The sequence below is a fragment of the Dipodomys spectabilis genome, unplaced genomic scaffold (assembly GCF_019054845.1).
Source record: "Dipodomys spectabilis isolate Male_0828 unplaced genomic scaffold, ASM1905484v1 ptg000018l, whole genome shotgun sequence".
In the NCBI taxonomy this organism is placed as follows: Eukaryota; Metazoa; Chordata; class Mammalia; order Rodentia; family Heteromyidae; genus Dipodomys; species Dipodomys spectabilis.
The window spans coordinates 10,754,081-10,766,700 of NW_024870695.1; positions in this window are offsets into that span (position 1 = coordinate 10,754,081).

Consider the following 12,620-nt stretch of genomic DNA (forward strand, 5'->3'; position numbering starts at 1 on the left):
AGTAGCTAGTCCACTGGCACCCATCTTAAAATGCATTTTTTTTTTTTTTTGTCAGTCGTGGGGCTTGAACTCTGGGCCTGGGCGCTGTCCCTCAGCTCTTCAGCTCAAGGCGAGCGCTCTACCACTTGAGCTACAGTGCCACTTCCGGTTTTCTGGTGGTTTATTGGAGATAGGAGTCTCACGGTGTCTCCTGCCCGGGCTGGCTTTGAACCGCGATCCTCAGATCTCAGCCTCCTGAGTAGCTAGGATTACAGGTGTGAGCCACCAGCGCCCGGCAAAATTCATTTTTTTTTGGAAAGGCTTTTGCACAACTTTTTTTTTTTTTGTGGTACTTGGATTTGAATTCAGGGCTTCACACTTGCTAGACAGATGTTCTTCCACTTGAGCCACATCCGTAGCTGTGCAGTGCATTAAGTCCCACAAGCTAAAACTCTCCCTACCTCATGTGTCTATCACAAGAGTTATGAGGGTTGCATAAAATGTCACATGCTTTATGCTTACATCTCCTTGTCCATATAACCATTAGTAGAGTTAAAGAAAAAAATCAGCTGGGCGCTAGCGGCTCATGTCTGTAATCCTAGCTACTAGGACACTAAGATCTAAGGATTGCTGTTAGAAGCTAGCCCTGGGCAGGAAAGTCTAGGAGACTCTTATTTCCAATAAACTACTCAGAAAAAGCCAGAAATGGCACTGTGGCTCAAATGGTAAAGCACAAAGAGAGTCAGGGACAGCATCCAGGTCCTGAGCTCAAGCCCCAGGACTAGCAAACAAAAAAAGGAAAAGAAAAAAAAAAAACACTTTTTAAGCATCAAAGGAAACCTCAATATTTATTTATTTATTTATTTATTTATTTTGTCTGTCATGGGGCCTGAACTTGACGTGGGCCCTGTCCCTCAGCTCTTCAGCTCTTCAGCTCAAGGCTGGCACTCTACCACTTGAGCCACAGCACCACTTCTGGCCTTTTCTGCTTATGTGGTGTTAAGGAATCGAACCCAGGGCTTCATGAATGCAAGGCAAGCACTCTACCACTGAGCCACCTTCCCAGCCCACAAAATCTATTATGAAGTTTTTGCTTTTTACACACACACACAAAAGTATTATAAACACAAGCTTTGAAAGTAAAAGAAAAAAAATTTTAAAAAGTAAAAGCAGAGTGTTATTTTGAGGAACTTGGAGTGAAGTAATAAAAGAGACTACTTCAGTTGGGCACTGGTGGTGGCTTATGCCTGTAATCTTAGCTACTAAGTAGGTTAAGATCTGAGGATTGCAGTTCAAAGACAGTCCAGAAAGGAAAGCCCCTGAGACTCTTATTTCCAATTAACAATCCAAAAAGCTGGAAGTGGAGCTATGGTTCAAATTGTAGAGTGTTAGCCAAGTTTAAAAAAAAAAAATCAGGCCCCTGAGTTGAAGCTCCAGGATTGGCACCAGAGAGAGAGGGAGGGAGAGAGGAAGAGGAGGAGAAGGCTGTGACCCTAAGGACTGCAAGCATCTCAAGGGCTAGGCAAGGAAAATTTTCCCTTTATCGAGAGGTAAACAAAGCCAGAAAGAGCCAGGTATGGGAAATGGTATGAAATCTGCTGTGATAGAGAAGAATAAGAATGTTTGCCTCTGAGGCCAGCCAATTTTCAGGATGGGCTCTGCCCTGGCTCAAGCTGAGGAAGCCTGGGCCAAAGTTCAGGACCCTATCAGAAAGGCTGAAGAGGCTTCAGGAAGGTTTGGCTCACCAGAACTTTGTTCTGAGCGATCAGTGGATTCAAGCAGATCACTTAATCATTTGTGAGGGAAACAATGGGCTTTTCAAAGACCTATCTCTATCCTAAGGAAACAATCTGTGTCCTGTCTCCAAGGGGACATCTGTGATTTATATGGAAAACAGAGGTTCTTTATGTGAATTCGTTACCAGAACATTAAAAAAAAAAGGGGGGGGGGGGCTGGGAATGTGGCTCAGTGGTAGAGTGCTTGCCTAGCATGTATGAGGCCCTGGGTTCAATTCCTCAGGACCAAATAAGCGGAAAAAGCCAGAAGTGGCACTGTGGCTCCAATGGTAGAGTGCTAGCCTTGAGCTTAAGAGGGTAAGTGTCCAGGCCCAGAGTTCAGGCCCCAAAACTAGGGGGGGGGGGGGGGGAGGGGGAGGGGGATTGCGGCAAATTTCTTTTACGTTTTTTAGTCTTCCAGGAGCCTGAGAATCAGGTAATAAGATTCAACATTGTCTTCTCTTCGTCCATTCTCCCCGTTCCCTAATACCTGTAAATAATTAATCCACTTCTGCCTCCATAGATAGTCTCACTCAGAGTTCATTAAATGGAATCATAATTGACTGGGAGTGGGTTTCCAGTGGTAAAGTGTCAGTATGAGGTCCTGAGTTCAAACTCTGTGCCCTTGTCAGTATGAGGTCCTGAGTTCAAACTCTGTGCTTGTCAAAATAGAAAAAAAGTAACTGAAAAGTAAGTCCTTAAGATCCCACCTAGAGTGGGGATATGGAATGCTAGCCTAGAGCAACAAAACTGCCCAGTCCCTGAGTTCAAGCCCCAGAACTGGTACACACACACACACACACACACACACACACACACACACACACACACACACACACACACACACACACACACACACACACACACACACACACACACACCCTATAGAACAGTAAACAATTCATTTTCATTTTTTGAAGTACTGGGGCTCTAACAGAGTTTTGTGTATGCTAAACATGTGCTCAACCAGTGACCTACATTGCTAGTCCAGTGAATGATTTTAAAAAGAAATTCAAGCTGGGTGCTGATGGCTTATGCCTGTAATCCTAGCTACTTAGGAGGCTGAGATCTGAGGATCGAGGTTCAAAGCCAGCCGGGACAGGAAAGTCTGTGAAACTCTTATCTCCAATAAACCACTCAGAAAACTGGAAGTGGCGCTGTGGCTCAAGCGGTAGAGCACTCGCCTTGAGCTGAAGAGCTGAGGGACAGTGCCCAGGCCCAGAGTTCAAGCCCCACAACCAACTCAAAAAAAAAAAAGATTCAACTTTATTATTTGCCCACTATACATAGTTTCTCTGATTGCAAAGGTTTTCCTGTAGAAATTAGACTTAATCCTTCTGTGATAAACAAGTAAGTGAACTTGAAATGCAAACTATCTATTTATATACCAGTAATACTTAGCCTAAATCCCTCTATTAAAAGGAAATAAAGGGCTGGGGATGTGGTTTCATGGTAGAATGCTTACCTAGCATGCTTGAAGCCCTGGGTTCCATTCCTCAATACCACATAAACAAAAAAGCCAGAAGTGGTGCTGTGGCTCAAGTGGTAGAGTGCTGGCCTTGAGCAAAAGAAGCTCAGGGACAGTGCCCAGGCCCTGAGTTCAAGCCCCAGGAGTGGCAAAAAAAAAAAAAGAAAAAGGCAGGGGGGGTGGTGATACCAGGTGCTAGTGGGTCATGCCTGTAATCCTAGCTACAGGCTGAGATCTGAGGTTCATGGTTCAAAGCCAGCCTAGCCGGGAAGGTTTACAAGACTATTATCTCCAATTAACCACCAAAAAGCCAAAAATGGAGCTGTGGCTTAAGTGGTAGAGTGCTAGCCTTGAGTGGAAAAAACCAGAGTATGAAGCCTTGAGTTCAAGCCTCAGTACTGGCACACACACAATTTTTTTTTTCTAGCCCTGAGTTAAAGCTCTTATTAAAAAAAAATTACAGTGCTAAAGATGGAATCCAGAGCCTTATAAATGTTAAGCAAGTACTTTCAAACTAAGCTACGACACTAACCCACTTTTTCTTTTTTGGCTGGGGGGCGAGGAGAGGAGCAGGAGGCTATTCTGAACTCAGAGCCCAGGTGCTGTCTTTGAGTTGCTTTGTTCAAGACTAGCACTCTATCACTTGAGGCACAGCTCCACTTCTGACTTTTTTAGTGGTTAATTGGAGATAAAATCTTTCAGATTTGTTTGCCCAAACTAGTTTTGAACTGGGATCCTCAGATCTTGGTTTCCTGAGCAGCTAGAATTTACAGGTGTAAACTACCACCACTTGGCCAGAAAAAAATTATTTTTAAAATTATTTTTAATTTAAAGAGAGGAGACCTTTTCTTTCAAGTTTCTGATCAGAATCAGATCTTCCAAATCTCTAAACAAGGTGGTCTCTGCAAGCCAAGTACCGGTTAGCAGCTGTGTGTACTTCACTAGTAGTATCTGACTCTTTCCCCAGGAAACAGTGTTTCCATTTCACAATATAATAGAACAGGAAGAGCCTGAACTCTTGTTGGGATATAGATTCCTGGAGCTCCAGTCCGATTTCCACATTTCTATTGTGCTCTGGGAGTGAGAGTCCAGCTGTACATCTGTAAAGTGACTCATATTTCCCCCAAGACACAACTTTCTGTAACTCCCAGGGGCCTCTGACTGGTGTGGAATGGCAACACAGACTGTTGCTGTATCCATTAAAGACTGAGAAAGAAGTTCTAAATGGATTTAAAATGGGTTTAAACTAAAAGAGGTAGTGTTTACAATTAGGTTAGTTGGCTACTTCATAATCAAAAGGGACTCAGGAAGCAGAGATCTGAGGATCGCAGTTTGAAGCTAGCCTGGGCAGCAAAGCCTGTGAGACTCTTTTCTCTAATTAACCACCAAAAAACTGGAGGTGGTATGGCTTAAGTTATAGAGTGCAAACTTGAGCAGAAAATGCTAAGCAAATTCAAAAGGCCCTGAGTTTAAACCCCAGTACTGGTGCATGTGTACACACACACACACACACACACACACACACACACACAAACTGACCCTGCACACACTAAAGTATCTGGAGATGGTAAGGTATATTAGGTTATCATTACTCAAATGATTTAGGAAGAATTTAAACATTTTTTTGATGGTACTGGGTTTGAACTCAAAGCCTTAGCTTGACAGGCCCGTGTGATACCACTGATTCATGCCCCTAGCACTTCATCATCTTTTCAGTCTCCTGCTGTAGTTAGAATTATAGGGATGAGCTAACAGAGCCAGCTAGGGCTTAGTTCTTTTTTTTCCCTCAGCTCTTCAGCTCAAGGCTAGCACTCTACCACTTGAGCCACAGCGCCACTTCTGGCTTTTTTCTTTTTGCTTATGTGGTGCTGAGGAATCGAACCCAGGGCCTCATGCATGCAAGGCAAGCGCTCTACCACTGAGCCACCTTCCCAGCCCCAGGGCTTAGTTCTTGTAAGTACTCTACCACTTAAGTCACATTATCCAGCTCTTTTAGTTTGTTTTTCATGCTTTTGCCCCAGCTGGCCTCACACCTTTATCCTACTTATGTCTTCCTGATTATACAGGTGTATACTAACTTGCCCAGCTTGTTTGTTGAAATGGAATTGTGCTAGCTTTTTTCTTTTTTTTTCTTTTTTTTGTCGGTTGTGGGTCTTGAACTCTGGGCCTGGATTCTGATTCTGTCTCGCTGTCCCTGAGCTCTTCAGCTCAAAGCAAGAACTCTACCACTTGAGCCACAGCACCACTTCCAGTTTTCTGGTGGTTAATTGGAGATAAGAGTCTCACAGACTGACCAGCCTGCCCAGGCTGGCTTTGAACACGATCTTCAGATTTCAGCTTCCTGATGTAGCTAGGATCACAAGTGTGAGCCATGGGTACCAGGCTGTCCTAAAATCTTAATCCTCCTGACGATTACCTCCTGAGTATTTGAGATTACAGAAATGAGCCCCCAGCTCATTTAGTCTCCTAACTTTTGCCTGGAGTGTCCTTGAGCCATGATTATCCTATCTCTGTCTCTCAAATAGCTAGTATCGAAGGCATGAGCCTCTGTAGTTGGCCCCCTTATTTATTCAACTTTTTCTTTTTTTCTTTTTTTTTTTTTTTGGTCTGGTCGTGGGGCCTGAACTCTGGGCCTGGGCGCTGTCCCTCAGCTCTTCAGCTCAAGGCTAGCGCTCTACCACTTGAGCCACAGCACCACTTTCAGCTTTTTTCTTTTTGCTTATGTGGTGCTGAGGAATCGAACCCAGGGCCTCAGGCATGCAAGGCAAGCGCTTTACCACTGAGCCAACTTCCCAGCCCTCAACTTATTTTTCAGTTGAACAAAATTATTAACTCCAAGTCAAATGGCCAGTAGTCAGCCTAAGCCTTTTCCATCCTTGCTAAAAAGAAAAAGACCAGACCACCTCCCAAAAAAAATAAATAAATAAAAATAAAAAAGAAAAAGAAAAAGAGCATCTCTCCTTCACTCAAGTTTACCAAGCTGGCAGCTTTGCAGTTTATCACAAACCCACTTATTTTTTATTCATTTTTATTTTGGTCCGGTCGTGGGGCCTGAACTCTGGGCCTGGGCGCTGTCCCTCAGCTCTTCAGCTCAAGGCTAGTGCGCTACCACTTGAGCCATAGCACCACTTCCGGCTTTTTTTTTTCTGCTTATGTGGTGCTGAGGAATCGAACCCAGGGCCTCATGCATGCAAGGCAAACACTCTACCACTGGGCCACCTTCCCAGCCCCATCACAAACTTTTTTAAAGGCCACTGACAGCTTTGAGGCTTATCACCAGCTGTACTGAGTTGCTAGATCAGTCAGGAACTTATAATAAAAATAATTTCTGTAAAGAAAATTTCAGGGCTGGGAGGGGGCTCAGTGGTAGAATGCCTACCTTGTATGTATGAGGCCCTGGGTTCAATTCCTCGGCACCACATAAGCAGAAAAAGCCAGAAGTGGCACTGTGGCTCAAGTGGTAGAGCACTAGCCTTGAGCTGAAGAGCTCAAGGACAGCATCCAGGCCCAGAGTTCAGGCCCCACAATCGACAAAAAGAAAGAAAAAGAAAATTTCAGTGCACCTCCAACCATGGGAATGAGTTTCTAATGTTTTGGGATTTAAAATATACTACCTCAGCCGGGCACTGGTGGCTCATGCCTATAATCCTAGCTACTCAGGAGGCCGAGATCTGGGGATCACGGTTCAAAATCAACCCAGGGCAGGAAAGCCCCTGAGACTCCCATCTCTAATAAACCACTCAGAAAACCAGAAGTGGCACTGTTGCCCAAGTGGTAGAGTGCTCACCTTGAGCTGAAGAGCTGAGGGACAGCGCCCAGGCCCAAAGTTCAAGCCCCACAACCTACAAAAATTAATAATTAAAAAAACATATATACACTACCCCTACTCAAGGTTGTTGTTGTTTTGGTGGGTCGGTCATGGAGCTTGACTTTGGGCCTGGGCACTATCCCTGAACTTGTCAACTCAAGGCTAGCACTCTACCACTTGATCCACAGTGCCACTTCCAGTTTTCTGGTGGTTATTTGGAGATAGTCTCACAGACTTTCCTACCTGGGCTGGCTTTGAACCTCAATCTGAGGATCTCAACCTCTTGGGTAGATAGGATTACAGGCATGAGGCACTGGTGCCTGGCTACCCCTACTCAAGGTTATGTTTTGGCTTTTGTAATTAAGTAATGGTCATGCTGACCAACTCAAGACTGTGTTTTGCTTCTACTTCTGCAGCTCAAGGTTAACAACCCTCCCCACCCCGTTTGTGGTTTTTCCTTTAAAAGACCCTCACGAGAAAAGACTTCACTGCATTCTACTACCCAAATAGTGGGGTATAGTCACCACGCTGCTAATAAAAACTCCTAGCTTAGTTGATTGAGTGTTGGCATGTCTCTCTGGGAAATCAGAATACTACACTCACAGCCTCTCCTCTAGGAAAGTGCTCTACCACTTAAGCCACATCCCCCACCTTCTTTGCTTTAGTTATCTTTCAGCTACAGACTCCTGCTTTTTGTTCCTGCTGGCTTCAGATCATGAGCCTCCTACCTATTACAGGCATGATTCATGTCACCTCTTTTGAGGGAGAGAAATATACAAGTAGTATGGGGAGTTTTTGTATGTAACATAGAGACAAAAAATAGTGCCTTTGGGCTGGGAAGGTGGCTCAGTGGTAGAGTGCTTGCCTTGCATGCCTGAGGCCCTGGGTTCCATTACCCAGCACCACATAAGCAAAAAGAAAAAAAAGCTGGAAGTGGCGCTGTGGCTCAAGTGGTAGAGTGCTAGCCTTGAGCTGAAGAGCTGAGGGACAGCGCCTAGGCCCAGAGTTTAGTCCCCACGACCAAACCCTAAAAAATAAAAAAATAGTGCCTTCATATAAATCTGGCAAGAAAAAAAAAATCCCTGCTGTTTGTGACAGCTGTGAGCCAGCTGCTGAGGGCTACTGTGGTTTCTCTGACATGAAGACACATCATCCATGCCAACCGTTTATTATTAACAAAACATACTGTATCCCCAGGGTTCTTCCAGCAGGGATCCAGAGCTGAGTGGAACATATCATCCCTTTGGCTGCTTTTCCCTTATGTAAACTGATAAGAAGGAGAACAGAACCATGATAAGAGGAGATGAACAGTGCTTGATTTCTTCACAGTGTACTTTCACACCTCACGTTGTTACCAGGCTTGTGAGAGGAGCGTCTCTTCTTTTATATAGAGAGATTCCCCCTATCCATGAACCCTCTCCAACTCCCCTAGAAGTAGTGACTACCTTCTCTAAGCTGCTACATTAATTTCATCACAGATAACCTATGCTCCAGTCTCTCTTGCTATGCTATATCTCCACAAAAATGAGTAAACCTTATTTATCATCATTAAAATCCCTAATGCAGTAGCTGGTTCCTGGAAAATAGTTGTCCTTTATTGAACATGAGCATAGGTGTAAGAGGGATATGATGGTCATGCTTATAATCCTAGCTCCTCTGGAGATTGAGACCTGAAGATCACAATTTGAAGCTAGGCCTAGGCAGAAGTCCATGAAACTCTTATTCCCAGTTAACCACCAAAAATCTGGAAGTGGAGCTGTGACTAAAGTGGCAAAACACACCTATGAATGAAAAAGCTACAGTCCAGGGCCCAGGCCCTGAATTTAAGCCCCAGGACTGACACACACACACAAAAAATGGATGGATTATGCAATATGATAGAATGCTAAGATTCTGCCTGCTGACATGGTTGTGTCCTGGTGGTCTCTACCTGGGGCCAAAGGAATTGTTTGCTATTAATCTGTTTTTTAATCCCCTTTTCTGGTCTTTCTCTCAGCAGCTCAAATGACATAATGAAACAGTGTGCCTTTCATCAAGGAAAATGAGCAATGGAAAATACAAAGCAACAACCTGAATGCAAGCAATGGCATGCTGAATGCAATTACTAAGAGAGAAACTACTTATTTTCACTAAAATGGAGTGGCATACTCCTAGTCTGAGTTTTTCTGTTGGTACTGTAAACCCAGTGCAGGAAGACTGGCAACGCCCCCTGTTGGAATTAGCTGGCATTTAAGAAGAAGAGGAGCAGTGGGAGAAGCTAGTACATGAGGACATTTCTCTACCATAGCTATGCAGGGCAGGGCCCTTTCACAAAAGTTCTCTGTTACAAGGCATCAAATGAGTCAGAACTGTATTCTCTGGACTATCCCTAGAGCATAGCTTGACTCATCTACAAATACTAACATTCCTTTTTGAAGAAGTGGAACAGAAATATTTTCCTGTTGGGAATGATAGGATGGTGTGGACTTAAAAATTCTTTTAGTGAACATGTAGTCAGAAAAACAAACCAAGCACAAAAGCTCCTCTGTAGCACCCTCCAGGAAAGTTAAAACTGTTATCTGTGGGGCTGGGAAGGTGTGCTTGCCTTGCATGCATGAGGCCCTGAGTTCGATTCCTCAGCACCACATAAGCAGAAAAAACCAGAAGTGGCGCTGTGGCTTACGTGACAGAGCGCTAGCCTTGAGCTGAAGAGGTGAGGGACAGTGCTCAGGCCCAGAGTTCAAGCCCCACCAACCGACCAAAACAAAAACAAACAAACAAACAAAAACCTGTCATCTGTAAATGTCCACTGATAGAGAACAATTTATAAATAGGTTTAGCGCATCCATACATTGGGAAATAAGTCAGGTGACATGGAACAACCTCAAAGATGTATTTATTAGTAACTAATAATAAAAAGTGGAAAAAGAAAAGTGCTCATATATATGATTTTAAATATATAATCAAATGTACAGAAATTTTCTATAGAAGATTCCACAAGGAAATAATGACCATGGTGTCGGGGGAGAGAAGGAACCTAGTTACTTGTGCAGAAAAATGAAACTTCTTTTTACTATATTTATTTGTGTACTATTTACTTGTGTACTATTTACTGGTGTACTATACCTTACATGTCAATTTTTAGTTTTTTTTTTTTTTGGCCAGGTGCTGGTGGCTCACACCTGTAATCCTGGTTTGAAGCCAGCCCAGGCAGGAAAGACCATGAGATTTTTTTTTTTTTGCCAGTTCTGAGGCTTGAACTCAGGGCCTGGTCACCGTCCCTGAGCTTCTTTTGCTCAAGGCTAGCACTCTACCACTTGAGCCACAGTGCCACTTCTGGCTTTTTCTATTTATGTGGTTCTGAGGAACTGAACCCAGGGCTTCATGCATGCTAGTCCTGCCACTAAGCCACATTGTCAGCTGATGAGACTCTTATCTCCAATAAATTACTAAGAAAAATCTGGAAGTGAGCTGGGTGCTAGTGGCTCAAGCCTGTAAACCTTGCTACTTAGGAGGCTGAGATCTGAGGATAGTGGTTTGAAGCTAGCCTAGGCAGAAAAGTCCCTGAGACTCTTATCTCCAATTAACCACTCAAAACCTAGAAGTGGGGCTGTGGCTCAAGTGGTAGAACACTAGCCTTGAGCACAAAGAGGCTCAGGGACAGTTCCCAGGCCCTGAGTTCAAGCCCCACAACCGACAAAAAAAAGCTGGAAGTGGTGCTGTGGTTCAAGTGGTTACAACACTAGCCTTGAGAAGAAGCTCATTTGCTCAAAGATAGTGTCCAGGCCCTGAATTTAAGCCCAAGAACTGGCAAATAAATATCATTTTTTATTTCTATTTTTTGTGCCAGTTCTGGGGCTTGAACTCAGAGCCTGGGCACTGTCCCTAAGTTTCTTTTGCTCAAGGCTAGCACTCTACTACTTGAGCCACAGGTCCTCTTTAAACATTTTGGGGATTAATTGGAGATAAGAGTCTCATAGACTTTCCTGCCTGGGGTTGGTTTCAAACCTTGTTTCTTGAATCTTAGCCTCCTGAGTAGCTAGGATTATAGGCATAAGCCACTGGTATTTGGCTTTCTAATCAGTTTTTTTTTTTAATGGAACTTTATGAAGATTTTTGGATTAGTGGCTTCTCTGGCTCCTCCATAGAACAGGCTTTCATGCTTCATAATGGTAGTAGATGCAGGCTAGAAGTGACCTTTTGCTGAGCTCATCATCCATCCTGCTGGGGAAATCCAAGCCTGGTTTCTTAAGCAGGGAAAAGGTTTACAGCCTTTCTGTGGGAAAGGGAGCTGGAGTGGCTCCAGAAACTCTGACATGCTGAGGGACAGATGTGGGAACAGGACAACCCCTTGCCTCCAGAAACTCTGTCCTAAGGAACCTTCTTAGGCCTTTGAGAACTGTTTGCTCCTTTGTACCTGCCATGAATAAAACTATACTTCAATTAATCTTCCAGCCAACATACTAAAAGACAGCATCCATCTCCCTGTCCCAATAAAAGGTTCAAAATGAAAAGGTAGAAAAAGCAAAAAGAGGGCCAGGTGTTGGTGGCTCACACCTGTAACCATAGCTACTCAGAAGGCTGAGATCTGAGGATCGAGGTTCAGAGCCAGCCCATGGAGGAAAATACATGAGACTCTTATCTCCAATAAACCACCAGAAAACTGGAAGTAATGCTGTGGTTCAATATAGAGCGCTTACCTTGAGTGAAGAGCTCAGGGACAATACCCAGGCCCAGAATTCAAACCCCACAACAGACAGACAGACAGGCAGACAGGCAGAAAGAAAGAAAGAAAGAAAGAAAGAAAAGAAAGAAAGAAAGAAAGAAAGAAAGAAAGAAAGGAAGGAAGGAAGGAAGGAAGGAAGGAAGGAAGGAAGGAAGGAAGGAAGGAAGGGAAAGAAGAAAGAAGGGAGGGAGGGAGGGAGGGAGGGAGGGAGGAAGGGAGGAAGGAAGGAAGGAAGGAAGGAAGGAAGGAAGGAAGGAAGGAAGAGCGAGCAAAAGAGCCAGGGGCTGGTAGTAGTGTCACCTGTAATCCTAGCTAGTCAGGAGACTAAGTTATGAGACACTCAGCTCAAGGCCATCCTGGGCAAAAAAAAGTCAATTAAGAGCAAAAAGCCAGGAGTGGAGGTGTGGTTCAAGTGGTAGCCTTAAGTGAAAAAATCAAAAGCCAAGCAAACTCAAAGCCCTGAGTTCAAGCCCCAGTACAAAAAAAAAAAAAAAGGTGGGGGGGGAAGGACCAGAAGCACATAGGCTTGAGTTTAAGTGCCAAGCCAATACGGCCTCTTACCTGCGTTTCTTTTTCTTGTCTGTCAAATAAAGATAAGAGAATCTTGGGGCTGGGAAGGTGGCTCAGTGGTAGAGCGCTTGCCTTGCATGCACGAGGCCCTGGGTTCGATTCCTCAGCACCACATAAGAAAAAAGGCGGAAGTGGCACTGTGGCTCAAGCGGTAGAGCGCTAGCCTTGAGCTGAAGAGCTGAGGGACAGCGCCCAGGCCCAGAGTTCAGGCCCCACGACCAGACCAAAAAAAAAAAAAAAAAAGATAGGAGAATCTGCCAGATGCTTGTGGCTCTAGTTACTCAGGATACTGAGATCTGAGGATCACAGTTCAAA